Here is a 12735-nt window from a genome sequence, read left to right on the forward strand (position 1 = left end):
TACCTCTGAGACTCGGAAGTCTTCTGCCGTCACTGAAGTCTTCTATTCTTCTCATACTCACTCGGCTTCTTTCTTCTGGCTTCTGTGAGGGGGTGATGGCGCGGCACCGGGAACAAGCAGCTAGGCGCACCAAGTGATCGAACACTCTGGAGCTAATGGTGTTCAGTAGCCTAAGAAGCAGAGCCTTTAACTCACAGAAGTAGGTCTGACTTCTCTCCCCACAGTCCCACGAAGCAGAGAGCCTGTAGCCAGCAGGTCTCTCTGAAAATAAAAAACCTAACATAAAGTCTTTTAGAGAAACTCTAGTGTGTGTCCAGTCTGTCCTGGGCACAGAATCTAACTGAGGTCTGGAGGAGGGGCATAGAGGGAGGAGCCAGTTCACACCCTTTCAAAGTCTTATAGTGTGCCCATGTCTCCTGCGTATCCCGTCTATACCCCATGGTCCTTACGGAGTCGCCAGCATCCTCTAGGACGTATGAGGGGGAAAAAAATTGGCCACCTTTCCGGAAGTTCAGACTTTCGCGAAAGGAGTACTGCACATCCAACCTCCAATTGTGCCCCGTTGGCACCGTGGGACCTTGACATGGTGTTGCGGCTTCTTGTGTCACGTTGATTGGAACCTTTATGAAAGGTTGTGTTAAAATTTCTCTCTTGGAGAGTGGTCATGCTATTGACCCCTTGGAGTCCGCAAGGCGGGTGTCGGAAGTAGCGGCTTTGTCTCACAAGAGCCCCTGTTTAATCTTCCATGTGGATAGAGCGGAATTGAGAACTCGAATAATAGTTCTGCCAAAAATGGTTTCTGTGTTTCGCAGAAACCAGCCTAGTTTGATGCCTGTGGTTACTTAAGCATTGGCTGATTCAAAGTCTCTGGATGAAGTCAGGGCTTTGAATATTTAGGTCGCCAATTTGGCTCTGATTCGGGAAACAGAGGTTCTGTTTGTCCGGTATGCTCCCAGCATGTTTGGGGCGCCTGCGGCTATGCAGTCTGTTACACGCTGGATCTATGATACGATTCGGCGTGCTCGTTCAACGGCTGAATTGCTGTTACCGAAGTCGGTAGAATCCCATTCTACTAGGTAGGTGGGCTCTTCTTGGGCGGATGCCCGAGGAGTCTCGGCGGTTCAACTTTGCCGAGCGGCTACTTGGTCGAGTTCAAACACTTTTGCTAAGCTCTACAAGTTTGATACCCTGGCTGATGGGGACCTCTTGTTTGGTCAATCGGTGCTGCAGAGTCGTCCGCACTCTCCCACCCGGTCTGGAGCTTTGGTATAAACCCCATGGTCCTTACGGAGTCCCCAGCATCCTCTAGGATGTATGAGAAAATAGGATTTTAATACCTACCGGTAAATCATTTTCTCTTAGTCCGTAGAGGATGCTAGGCGCCCGTCCCAGTGCGTACTGTGTCTGCAGTTATTGGTTATGGATACACTCTTGTGGTGTTTCTTTTCTGTCAGGCTGTTGCTGACGTTGTTCATGCCATGGCATGCGGTATCTTATTATTGATTGGGTTGACACACAGGTTGTGTTACATATTTTATCAGCATGTGGCTGTGTATTTTTTCATGCCGTTGGCTGGTGTTCTATTGAATGCCATGTTCTGCGGCATGTTTAAGGTGTGAGCTGGTATGACACTCACCGTGTTTAAACAATAAATTCTTTCCTCGAAATGTCCGTCTCCCTGGGCACAGTTTTCTAGCTGAGGTCTGGAGGAGGGGCATAGAGGGAGGAGCCAGTTCACACCCATTCAAAGTCTTATAGTGTGCCCATGTCTCCTGCGGATCCCGTCTATACCCCATGGTCCTTACGGAGTCCCCAGCATCCTCTACGGACTAAGGATTTACCGGTAGGTATTAAAATCCTATTTTTTCTACCTCCATCACTTATTTTAGTCTGTTTACGGTCACACCTAATCCTTGATTAAATCTCTATCCCTCCTTCCCTTACCCCTCTCTTTTCCCCTGCCCCAGATTCCACCCTATTCCCACTCACTCCCTCTCTGACTCCCCTCAACAAAACACTCCCCAGTGCTCCTGCAACTCTTCTAACCTCATTTACATTTCTCCTCTTCCATCCCTCCCCATCTTGTGTGCCGTCAGGAATGGGTGTAGTAAGTTATGCCGGCGCTTGGGAACCTGGTGTCCAGCATCCCGGCGCCAGAATCCCGACCGCCGGCATGCAGGCAGCGGGGTGAGCGTAAAAGAGCCCCTTGAGGGCTCGCTGCGCTCGCCATGCTATTTATTCTCCCTCCAGGAGTGTCGTGGACACCCCAAGAGGGAGAATAGTTTTCGGTATGCCGGCTTTTGGGATTCTCGGTGTCGTTATGGTGAGCGCCGGGATCCCGACAGCCGGCATATCAAATGCCTCCCGTCAGGAATGTCAGGTCAGCTTTCAACAAGTTGAGCTCCATCCATGATTCTTTATCTCTAATACCCCTTTCAGACCGCCACCACTGAACATGGGTTATTGGCACATGAACATGTATAACCTGTGTTCATGTGCGGTCTTATAGGTGCAAGGGTTGAAATACCGGGTCCAGTGACCTGGTATTTCAACCCTGGTCATGAGCAGGGTTGAACACGTCTTCAACCGGGCTCATTGTGCGATGTAAACGGGAGCCGGGTTGATGCGACCCATTTCCTGTTCCCACTCTGTGTACAGGCGGCGCTTGGATATCATGTGTGATCTCTAAGCGCTGCCCCCGCCGCGTCACCGCTGATGCCACCAACCCGGCAATATGCCGGGTTGCAGTGAGCGGCGGCTGGGAGCCTGAGGCGGGTCGCATGCTGGGAGCTCCCATGTCAGGCTCCCATGTGCGACCCGCATCAGGCAGTCTGAAAGGGGTATAACTGTCTTATCCTCCTCGCTATCACTAAAACCTACATCCTACAGACACCACCATCTTTTTTCCACACACCCAAACATGACTGTTATCCTGAAGTCAGAGTCCCTATGTCCCCCGACTGAACCTTCTGTGTCATTCCCAGGGCCAGCAACAAAACTGTTGGGGCCCGGTACAGTGATATCTCTGTTAATTAATAAATATATATATATATATATTTTTTTTTTTTCAATTATCTATACACATATATAAATATGTATATCTCTCCTTCCTCCCCCACACACATTGCAGTCTGTGTCTCCCTCTCTCCTTCCTCCCACACACCCCACAGTTTGTCTCTCGCCAATGACTCCATGCTGCATTCCCAGCTCCCCACCCCATCCCAAAGCCCTGTATCCCCTCACCTAGCTGCTCTTACCACGGGAAGAGACTCGCCTGCACTGCACTCCCCGGTATCCAGACCCGAACACTGCACAGCAGGTACCATACGGCCCTCACATCTCACCAGAAGCGGCTGGCACAGGGCACGGGAATCCTGACCAGAGGAGCTGCTGCCATGTTCCGTATAGGCCTGCAACAGAGCTGGAACCGGAAGAGCAGGGTCACACTTGCAATGCACAGTCACTGTGTGTGAGAGGCTCCTGTCACTCTGAGACTGCGCCCACACCGCCTACTGCTTGCTGCCCTATTTGGACAAGACGGCTCATATCCCTGTTGGGCACTAAGTGGCGTATCTTTGGGGCCCGGGACAGGTGTCGAATTTGATCCCCCCTGTTGCAGGCCCTGGTCATTCCCCAAGAACCAACTCTCTTATTCTCCTTATTCTTAAACATTTTTCTCTTGGTGGAGTGAAAAATAAAAGTGTTAAAAGGAATATTGTGGTTATTCTGATTTGCCTTTGAAGGATATCTGAATGTGCAATACAGGTTGAGTATCCCATATCCAAATATTCCGAAATGCGGAATATTCCAAAATACGGAATTTTTCGAGTGAGAGTGAGATAGTGAAACCTTTGTTTTTTGATGGCTCAATGTACACAAACTTTGTTTAATATACAAAGTTATTTAAAATATTGTATTAAATGACCTTCATGCTGTGTGTATAAGGGGGGTAATTCCAAGTTGATCGCAGCAGGAAATCTTTTAGCAGTTGGGCAAAACCATGTGTACTGCAGGGGGACAGATATAACATTTGCAAAGAGAGTTAGATTTGGGTGAGTTATTTTGTTTCTGTGCAGGGTAAATACTGGCCGCTTTATTTTTACACTGCAATTTAGATTGCAGATTGAACTCACCACACCCAAATCTATATCTCTCTGCACATGTTATATCTGCCCCCCCTGCAGTGACAATGGTTTTGCCCAACTGCTAAAAAATTTCCTGCTGCGATCAACTTGGAATTACCCCCAAGGTGTATATGAAACAAATGATTTGTGTGAATGTAGACACACTTTGTTTAATGCACAAAGTTATTAAAAATATTGGCTAAAATTACCTTCAGGCAGTGTGTAAACTGTGTATAAGGATACATAAATGCATTCTGTGCTTAGACTTGGGTCCCATCACCATGATATCTCATTATGGTATGCAATTATTCCAAAATACAGAAAAATCCGATATCCAAAATACTTCTGGTCCCAAGCATTGTGGATATGGGATACTCAACCTGTATATACCTCATAATTTTGAGGTTATTTAAAGTAACCATATGACCTAAGGGGTTCAAGAAGGTGTGTCATTCTACTCTTAGTGAATTGGGCACTTTCTCCTATAGGTACACCCTATTAAATGAAGTGGTTTGTTTCACCGTAGGTGTTAATTATCTTTGATTACTCTTAAAGGAGATATTTATTTGTTTCACGTACCTCATAAGTTTGAGGTTATAAAAGGTTACCTTATAACCATAAGGGGAGAAAAGATATGTATTTTTGTGGAATTGGGTGATTTGGATATCCTTGATTAAGAAAATACTACGCTATGATCTTTTCTCTTCTTTTTTTATAAAGCATAAAGAACCAAAAGGAATACCATACCCATTGATATATTCTTCCAAAAGTTGTGTCTAGAAATGAACGGTGGTATTCTTTTCTTATCTTTGGAGGCTGTACCCTGTATTTTGTTCTAGAGCGCCAAAAAATTACTTTGTATTCTTGTCTCCTCTAGCACCTTCCATTCATCCCTCAGAACCTAGTCTCCCCATTCTTATGCAACCTTCTCTTGACCCCCTTCCTCATTAACCACTGTTTCATCTCTCTCTGTTCCCCTCCTTTTTGTTCGTCGGGAGGCTTGCCACCTAGCAACAGCTGGTGGGGTTAGGTGCAAGCCTCCCTGACGATCGCTGGAAGGGTAAAGTGAAAGAAACTCTCACTTACCCTTCCACAGCACTGGGGAGAGCGGGGACGAAGCCGCGTGTAGCGGCTGCTCCCGGACCCGTTCGCGCGCATTGCGCGCGTCACTGGAGCGCGCGCGCACCGCCGGGCACGCGTGCGCGCGCTGGGCACGTGCGCGCGCACCATATAAGGCGCTAGGCCCCGCCCCCAGGTTAGATTTTACCTCAGCGCTGCAGGATGGAGGACACAGTGTCTGTGTCAGCTACAGACACCCTCATAGTGTCCCCACAGCGCAGCAAAAGAGGCAGGCAGCCTTCTAGGAAAAGCCTAGGAGAGGCTGCTGACACAACTTCCTCAGATGAGGACTTTATATTTAAAAGAAGAAAAATCATTAACCCTGTCAGGTCGGATGACAACAGGGACATCTCTGAGGAGGGAGAAGTCAGTCAGAATGCTGAGACTCCTTCTCCTCCTGCATATTCTCACAGAGTGGTGAGAAAGTGCACAAGTAAAAAGAAACACACTGACCCTGGGGTATATTTACTAACATTCGTAATTTTCGGAAAAAGGTCAAAGTTCAATCACGAATGACATCGAAAGTGTAAAACTGCAACTTTTTGAATTTATTACGACTAATTTACTAAGCTGTCGTATTCGGATTTTTCATTTGTTCCGATGTCGATGTCATTCGTGTTTTTTTTACCTTTTTTACGGCAGTGTTTAGCAAAACACTGCCGACTTTTTCAAAATGAATCTCGGCCGGATCTGTGTGATCCGTGCTGGGGTTCATTTTTTTTTTTTTTTTAAATAAACACTGTAAAACGGAGAAAAAAAATGCGTGGGGTCCCCCCTCCTAAGCATAACCAGCCTCGGGCTCTTTGAGCCGACCCTGGTTGCAGAAATATGGGGGGAAAAATGACAGGGGTTCCCCCTTATTTAAGCAACCAGCATCGGGCTCTGCGCCTGGTCCTGGTTCCAAAAATACGGGGGACAAAAAGAGTAGGGGTCCCCCGTATTTCTAAAACCAGCACCGGGCTCCACTAGCTGGACAGATAATGCCACAGCCGGGGGTCACTTTTATATAGTGCCCTGCGGCCGTGGCATCAAAAATCCAACTAGTCACCCCTGGCCGGGGTACCCTGGGGGAGTGGGGACCCCTTCAATCAAGGGGTCCCCCCCCAGCCACCCAAGGGCCAGGGGTGAAGCCCGAGGCTGTCCCCCCCATCCAATTGGCTGCGGATGGGGGGCTGATAGCCTTTTGTGAAAATGAAAAGATATTGTTTTTAGTAGCAGTACTACAAGGCCCAGCAAGCCTCCCCCGCATGCTGGTACTTGGAGAACCACAAGTACCAGCATGCGGCGGAAAAACGGGCCCGCTGGTACCTGTAGTACTACTACTAAAAAAAATACCCAAAAAAAGACAAGACACACACACCTTGAAAGTAAAGATTTATTACATACATCCACACAAACATACAAACATACTTACCTATGGCCCCACGCAGGTCGGTCCTCTTCTCCAGTAGAATCCCAGGGGTACCTGTTGAATAAATTATACTCACCAGCTCCAGGGTCCCAGGCTCCTTGTAGCATCCATTTGTAATCCACGTACTTGAATAAAATAAAAAAACGGACACCCGAGCCACGCACTGAAAGGGGACCCATGTTTGCACATGGGTCCCCTTTCCCCGACTGCAAGAAACCCACTCTGACTTCTGTCTAAGTGGGTTTCTTCAGCCAATCAGGGAGCACCACGTTGTAGCACCCTCCTGATCGGCTGTGTGCTCCTGTACTGACTGACAGGCAGCACACGGCAGTGTTACAATGTAGCGCCTATGCGCTCCATTGTAACCAATGGTGGGAACTTTCTGCTCAGCGGTGAGGTCACTTTCGGTCAACCGCAGGGCAGAATGTTCCCACCATTGGTTACAATGGAGCGCATAGGCGCTACATTGTAACACTGCCGTGTGCTGCCTGTCAGTCAGTACAGGAGCACACAGCCGATCAGGAGGGTGCTACAACGTGGCGCTCCCTGATTGGCTGAAGAAACCCACTTAGACAGAAGTCAGAGTGGGTTTCTGGCAGTCGGGGAAAGGGGACCCATGTGCAAACATGGGTCCCCTTTCAGTGCGTGGCTCGGGTGTCCGTTTTTTTATTTTATTCAAGTACGTGGATTACAAATGGATGCTACGAGGAGCCTGGGACCCTGGAGCTGGTGAGTATAATTTATTCAACAGGTACCCCTTGGATTCTACTGGAGAAGAGGACCGACCTGCGTGGGGCCATAGGTAAGTATGTTTGTATGTTTGTGTGAATGTATGTAATAAATCTTTACTTTCAAGGTGTGTGTGTCTTGTCTTTTTTGGGGTATTTTTTTAGTAGTAGTACTACAGGTACCAGCGGGCCCGTTTTTCCGCCGCATGCTGGTACTTGTGGTTCTCCAAGTACCAGCATGCGGGGGAGGCTTGCTGGGCCTTGTAGTACTGCTACTAAAAACAATATCTTTTCATTTTCACAAAAGGCTATCAGCCCCCCATCCGCAGCCAATTGGATGGGGGGGACAGCCTCGGGCTTCACCCCTGGCCCTTGGGTGGCTGGGGGGGGGGACCCCTTGATTGAAGGGGTCCCCACTCCCCCAGGGTACCCCGGCCAGGGGTGACTAGTTGGATTTTTGATGCCACGGCCGCAGGGCACTATATAAAAGTGACCCCCGGCTGTGGCATTATCTGTCCAGCTAGTGGAGCCCGGTGCTGGTTTTAGAAATACGGGGGACCCCTACTCTTTTTGTCCCCCGTATTTTTGGGACCAGGCGCAGAGCCCGATGCTGGTTGCTTAAATATGGGGGAACCCCTGTCATTTTTCCCCCCATATTTCTGCAACCAGGGTCGGCTCAAAGAGCCCGAGGCTGGTTATGCTTAGGAGGGGGGACCCCACGCATTTTTTTTTTCCGAAAATAACCACTTTCCCACCCCTTCCCACTGATATACATGCACGGATCTCATGGATCCGTGCATGCCTATCCAATCACGGGGGAAAAAAGCAGGTCTGTTTTTTTTTAGCACTTTTTTACGAGTTGTAATTTTTCACGGCAGTGTTTTGTTTTTTTTTGCTTTGCACTTCTTAGTAAATTACCGAGATTCATACTTAAACAGCCGCGTTTTGACCGATGGGGTATTCATTCGTAATTTTTTTCTTGGACTTCCAAAAAATTACGAATGCCCTCATCACTGCCATGATTTGAGTTTAGTAAATTACCGAGATGACACTTTGAAGAAAAAACGGCATCTCGGTCAAAATCGGGACCTTAGTAAATATACCCCCATGTTTCTTCTAGAGATGCCTGTTCAGGTAAAAATATCTCTTTCCCAGGTATTGCCAGTGCTTGGAATACCTCTAAAGGGCCATAGCAGACCCCCCTCTCCTGCCCACAGCCGGCATACATTCCCTGTCACTGATCGGCAACCTGCACAGGACCGCACTCATAAGGGGACTACTCATAGTCATACAACCCCCCTTTCCCACGCATTTAGGGAAACTGGTTACCCTCCAGTAGATTGGGAATCAGAGGAAGTAACCAGGACTAGCGCATCCTCTCGCAGAGGCGAATATAGTGACTTGCAGATGGCCCGTGTAGCCTTTAGCGGGTAGAATGCCACCTTCTAAAATATATTCAGTCCACTGGGCTCTGAGCGAACGCTCCCAAGTATACAATTTTGCCCAGTTAGCCTTTAGAACGGCATTAGTTAAGGAGGATGACATGGTTCTCCGTAATCACACTGGCATCCCAGATATTCCGGCCCTGTTTGCCCCTGACATCGACCCAGCCTTAACTTCACTCGTGGGGGGGAAAGTCCAGAGTGACACTATGGATAAATTGCTAAGAAAAATCCAATTTAAGGTTTCAGACGCCGCCGGTCCTTTATTATTTGTCCTTGACAAAGTAGAAAAAGAAGGCGTCTCAGGGGGCTCCCTAGATTCCCTGGTAGCTTCTAAAATGGCACTCATAAAGGCTATTAGTAGGGCTACCTTAATAATTGGTCAGACATTTGATTTCATATCGAACTCACGTAGAACTCGCTGGCTAGCTAATGCAGGGCTAACTAACCTAGCACCCAGACCAGTAGATGTCCCCAATCTGATAGATTCTGACCTTTTCGGACCCGATTTCATAGACGAAGTGAAGGTATGCTATAAAGCTCGCAAATCCTTTGCGGACCTTAAAGGACCTCAGCCTTCCAGGCGGCCCTTTCATCAGGAGGGTCGTCCTGCGGGAGCCAGCAGCTCGACCCAAGACTATAGAGGCGCTCCCAGAGCTCACAGAGATGGCCCTTCCCGAACACGGACCGCAAGAGGCGCAGGGTCCGGCGGCACATACGCCCCCAGGAAAGACAGAGGATACGGTAAGTCACTTTACTTTGCAACCTCCTCCTTGTCTTTCCCAGTCAATAGCCTCCCGGAGGCAGATTACCACAGACAGGTGGTTGCTAAGAATCGTGGAAAAAGGTTTGTCCCTCCCCCTTTTACATTTTCCACGACAAATTTTCCCCTGCTCAAAAAACGCCAGTCCGTCATTAGATGGAGTCCTATCCCTTGCCCTACAGTTAGGCAAAATAGAGTTAGCAGACACTTCCACAAAAGGCTGGGTCAGTCACCTTTTTCCCGTCAGAAAACAGGACGGTTCATACAGACCAGTCTTAAATGTCAAATCTCTCAACCGACACATAAAACCTCGCTCTTTCCGTATGGAGGGCTTAGCCGACATACCTTTCCTACTAACAAGGAACGATTTCTGTATCAAAATAGACCTCAAGGAGGCCTTTCACACAATTCAAATGCATCCAAACCACAGAAGACTTCTAAGGTTCCTGTGGAAAGACGTTCTCTATCAGTGGACCGTCATGGTTTTCGGCCTTTCCAACGCTCCCTACACATTCACTCGTCTTATGAAAGCAGTGATCTCTCACCTACGCCAGAAAACGATCCGTTGTATAATCTACCTAGACGACTTGTTAATAGTACATGCAGACCAGAAAACCCTTCTGCTTCACAAAGAACTAATTCTTTCCCTCCTCCAGAACCTAGGGTTTACAATAAATTACGACAAGTCCATATTAACACCCACCCAGTCAATTGTTTTTCTGGGTTTCTTACTAGATACAGGGCCGGATCTAGGGAGTGGGGAAGGGGGGGGGGAGGGGGGGGGGGCGAAGGGGGCGACCGCCCCCCCCCTAACACAGTCACAGCCACGCCCACTTTTGAGCAGAAGAGAGCTCTCCGGGGAGAGCCTGAGGCAGAACGATGTGCTGCAGCTTATACCACAGCAGCACAGAGGAGCCAGGAGAGCAAGGGTTGCAGAGCATTTGCCCCTCACTTGCTGGTGTGTGGGTACCAGGGCTAATAAATAGAATTACCCCATAGCACAGTCACATGTACATAGAATAATCACAAAGCTCTATCTCAGTCTCACTCAAAAAGTTCAGTCAGAATTGAGAGAGGAGGAGTTAGGATTGCAGATGGGAGGAGTTGGGACTGTAGAAGGAGGAGTCAAGATTAAACAGTAAACCGCCCCCCCTAAAGAAAAGTCTAGATCCGTCCCTGACTAGATACCCCTTCTTTCTCGATAGCAGTTCTCCCAGACAAGTGGAGAGACATTCAAGACTTCATAACTCGAACCCTGAAACACAGTTTCTCGCTGAGAGACTTGGCCAGAGTCATAGGGAAGATGAGATCTTTAGATCCCGGTTTTCTCCACGCTCCCCTTGTCTGCAGACACTCTCAGATTCTTCTTTCAGCTCTCCTTCATCGGGGATGGACTTGGTCAGACAAAATCATCTTGACACCCTTGGTTCTCAAAGAGATTTGCAGTTGGAGGGACCTTCAGCTACCATCCCCCAGACCTCTCCTACCTCCTCCTCCAGACATTGTCATCACATCAGATGCGTCCCTCTCGGGTTGGGGAGCATTTACAAGAGACCGAGCGGTAAGGGGAAGATGGTCCGCTCAAGAATCGACAGCGCACATCAATCTATTAGAACTGAGGGCGGCAAAGTTAGCACTTTCCTCTCCAGTTCCCCCGACCTTCCAGAACATCTCAGTTCTCCTATGTCTAGACAACAGGACGGCAGTGTCCTACCTCAACAGAATGGGGGGTACTCGATCCCTAACACTCTGTCAAGAAGCTATAGACATATGGAACTGGGCAGTGGAAAGATCCATACTCCTCTCTGCAACATATGTCCCAGGAGAGCTAAACGAGTTAGCCGACTCCTTATCCAGGAAGAAATTAACACTGGATCGGGCGACTCTGAGACCGGAAATTTTCACCAGTATCATGAACCTTTGGTCAACCGCAAGTAGACCTGTTTGCAACTCCATCGAACACACAGGTCCCAACTTTCGTGTCCAAAATCTGGACTCAGGGGGCTCTCCACTTGGACGCAATGTCTTTTCCGTGGACAGATCTAGTTCTCCCATATGCTTTCCCTCCCCCAGCTCTGCTACTGAAGGTACTTCACAAAATCAAGACAGACAGAGTGCCTCAGCTCGTCTTGGTGTACCCCGTTTGGCCTTCCCGAGTTTGGTTCCCCTTGATCAACCCTCTTCGCAAGGGACCCAAGCTTCCCCTAGGCATGTCCAAGGATTGTTTCCAAGGGACTCCCGACCTCCTTCAGGAACTTCCACATTGCATGTGGATAGCGACATTACTCGGTTGCTGACCACTACTAACCTTTCGACCGCCTCAGTAACCTTAATCAATGCTTCCCTTAGACCCAGAACAAAATCCAGGTACCAGTCCATCATTAATGAGTTTATGTCTTGGCAAGCTTCTCAAAATCTTCCTTCGGCTTCTCTTTCCGAACCTAACTTAGCGATAGACTTCCTAGCCGTTAAGTTTGAGTCAGGCCTGGCATCCGCCACCATACTGTCTTATTGCTCAGCCCTAGCTCTTCTCATTCCAGGGCTTACGGAAAACAAGATGTACCTTAGATTACTCAAGGGTATCTTCTTGTCTAGGCCTCCACGTCCGCGATACTCTTCCACGTGGGACATTAATCCTTTCTTAAATTATTTGGCCACAATACCTTCAGATTCCGACATCTCCAATCTTTCAAGAAAACTGGCTTCTCTACTAGCACTAGCTTTCGCAGCCAGAGGAGCCGAACTTTCCTTAATAGACACATCTGAACCCTGGATGACAACCACTCCAATGGGGTTCCATATCGTCCTAAAAGGTCACACAAAAACCAGTTCCATTCAAAACCCTTTGTTAGAGTTTGACCTAGTCAGTGACCAGTCAGACACTAATCTTTGCATAGTTGAGTGCTTATCCGCTTATCTCACAACAACAGCTCCATGGAGAGATAACATTTCTAACCTTTTTATGACATGCCGAAAGCCTACAATCAGAGGATGGATAGTTTCTGCCATGCAAAGCTCAGGAATAGATACCTCCATTTTTAAGGGACACTCCATCCGCGGAGCCGCCGTCACATCGGCAGCGGCAAGAGGCTAACCTTACAATCCATAAGGTTACAATCCATAATGCAGGCCGCACGTTGGTCGTCCA

General features: G+C 48.3%; 1 long non-coding RNA gene across 1 annotated transcript in view; it reads right to left on the reverse strand.

Annotated features, from left to right (window-relative positions):
• The window catches only part of LOC134955807 (uncharacterized), a 41230-nt gene that overhangs the window by 15167 nt on the left and 13328 nt on the right, over window positions 1–12735 (reverse strand). The window lies entirely within an intron of this gene.

The sequence above is a fragment of the Pseudophryne corroboree genome, chromosome 1 (genome assembly GCF_028390025.1).
Source record: "Pseudophryne corroboree isolate aPseCor3 chromosome 1, aPseCor3.hap2, whole genome shotgun sequence".
In the NCBI taxonomy this organism is placed as follows: Eukaryota; Metazoa; Chordata; class Amphibia; order Anura; family Myobatrachidae; genus Pseudophryne; species Pseudophryne corroboree.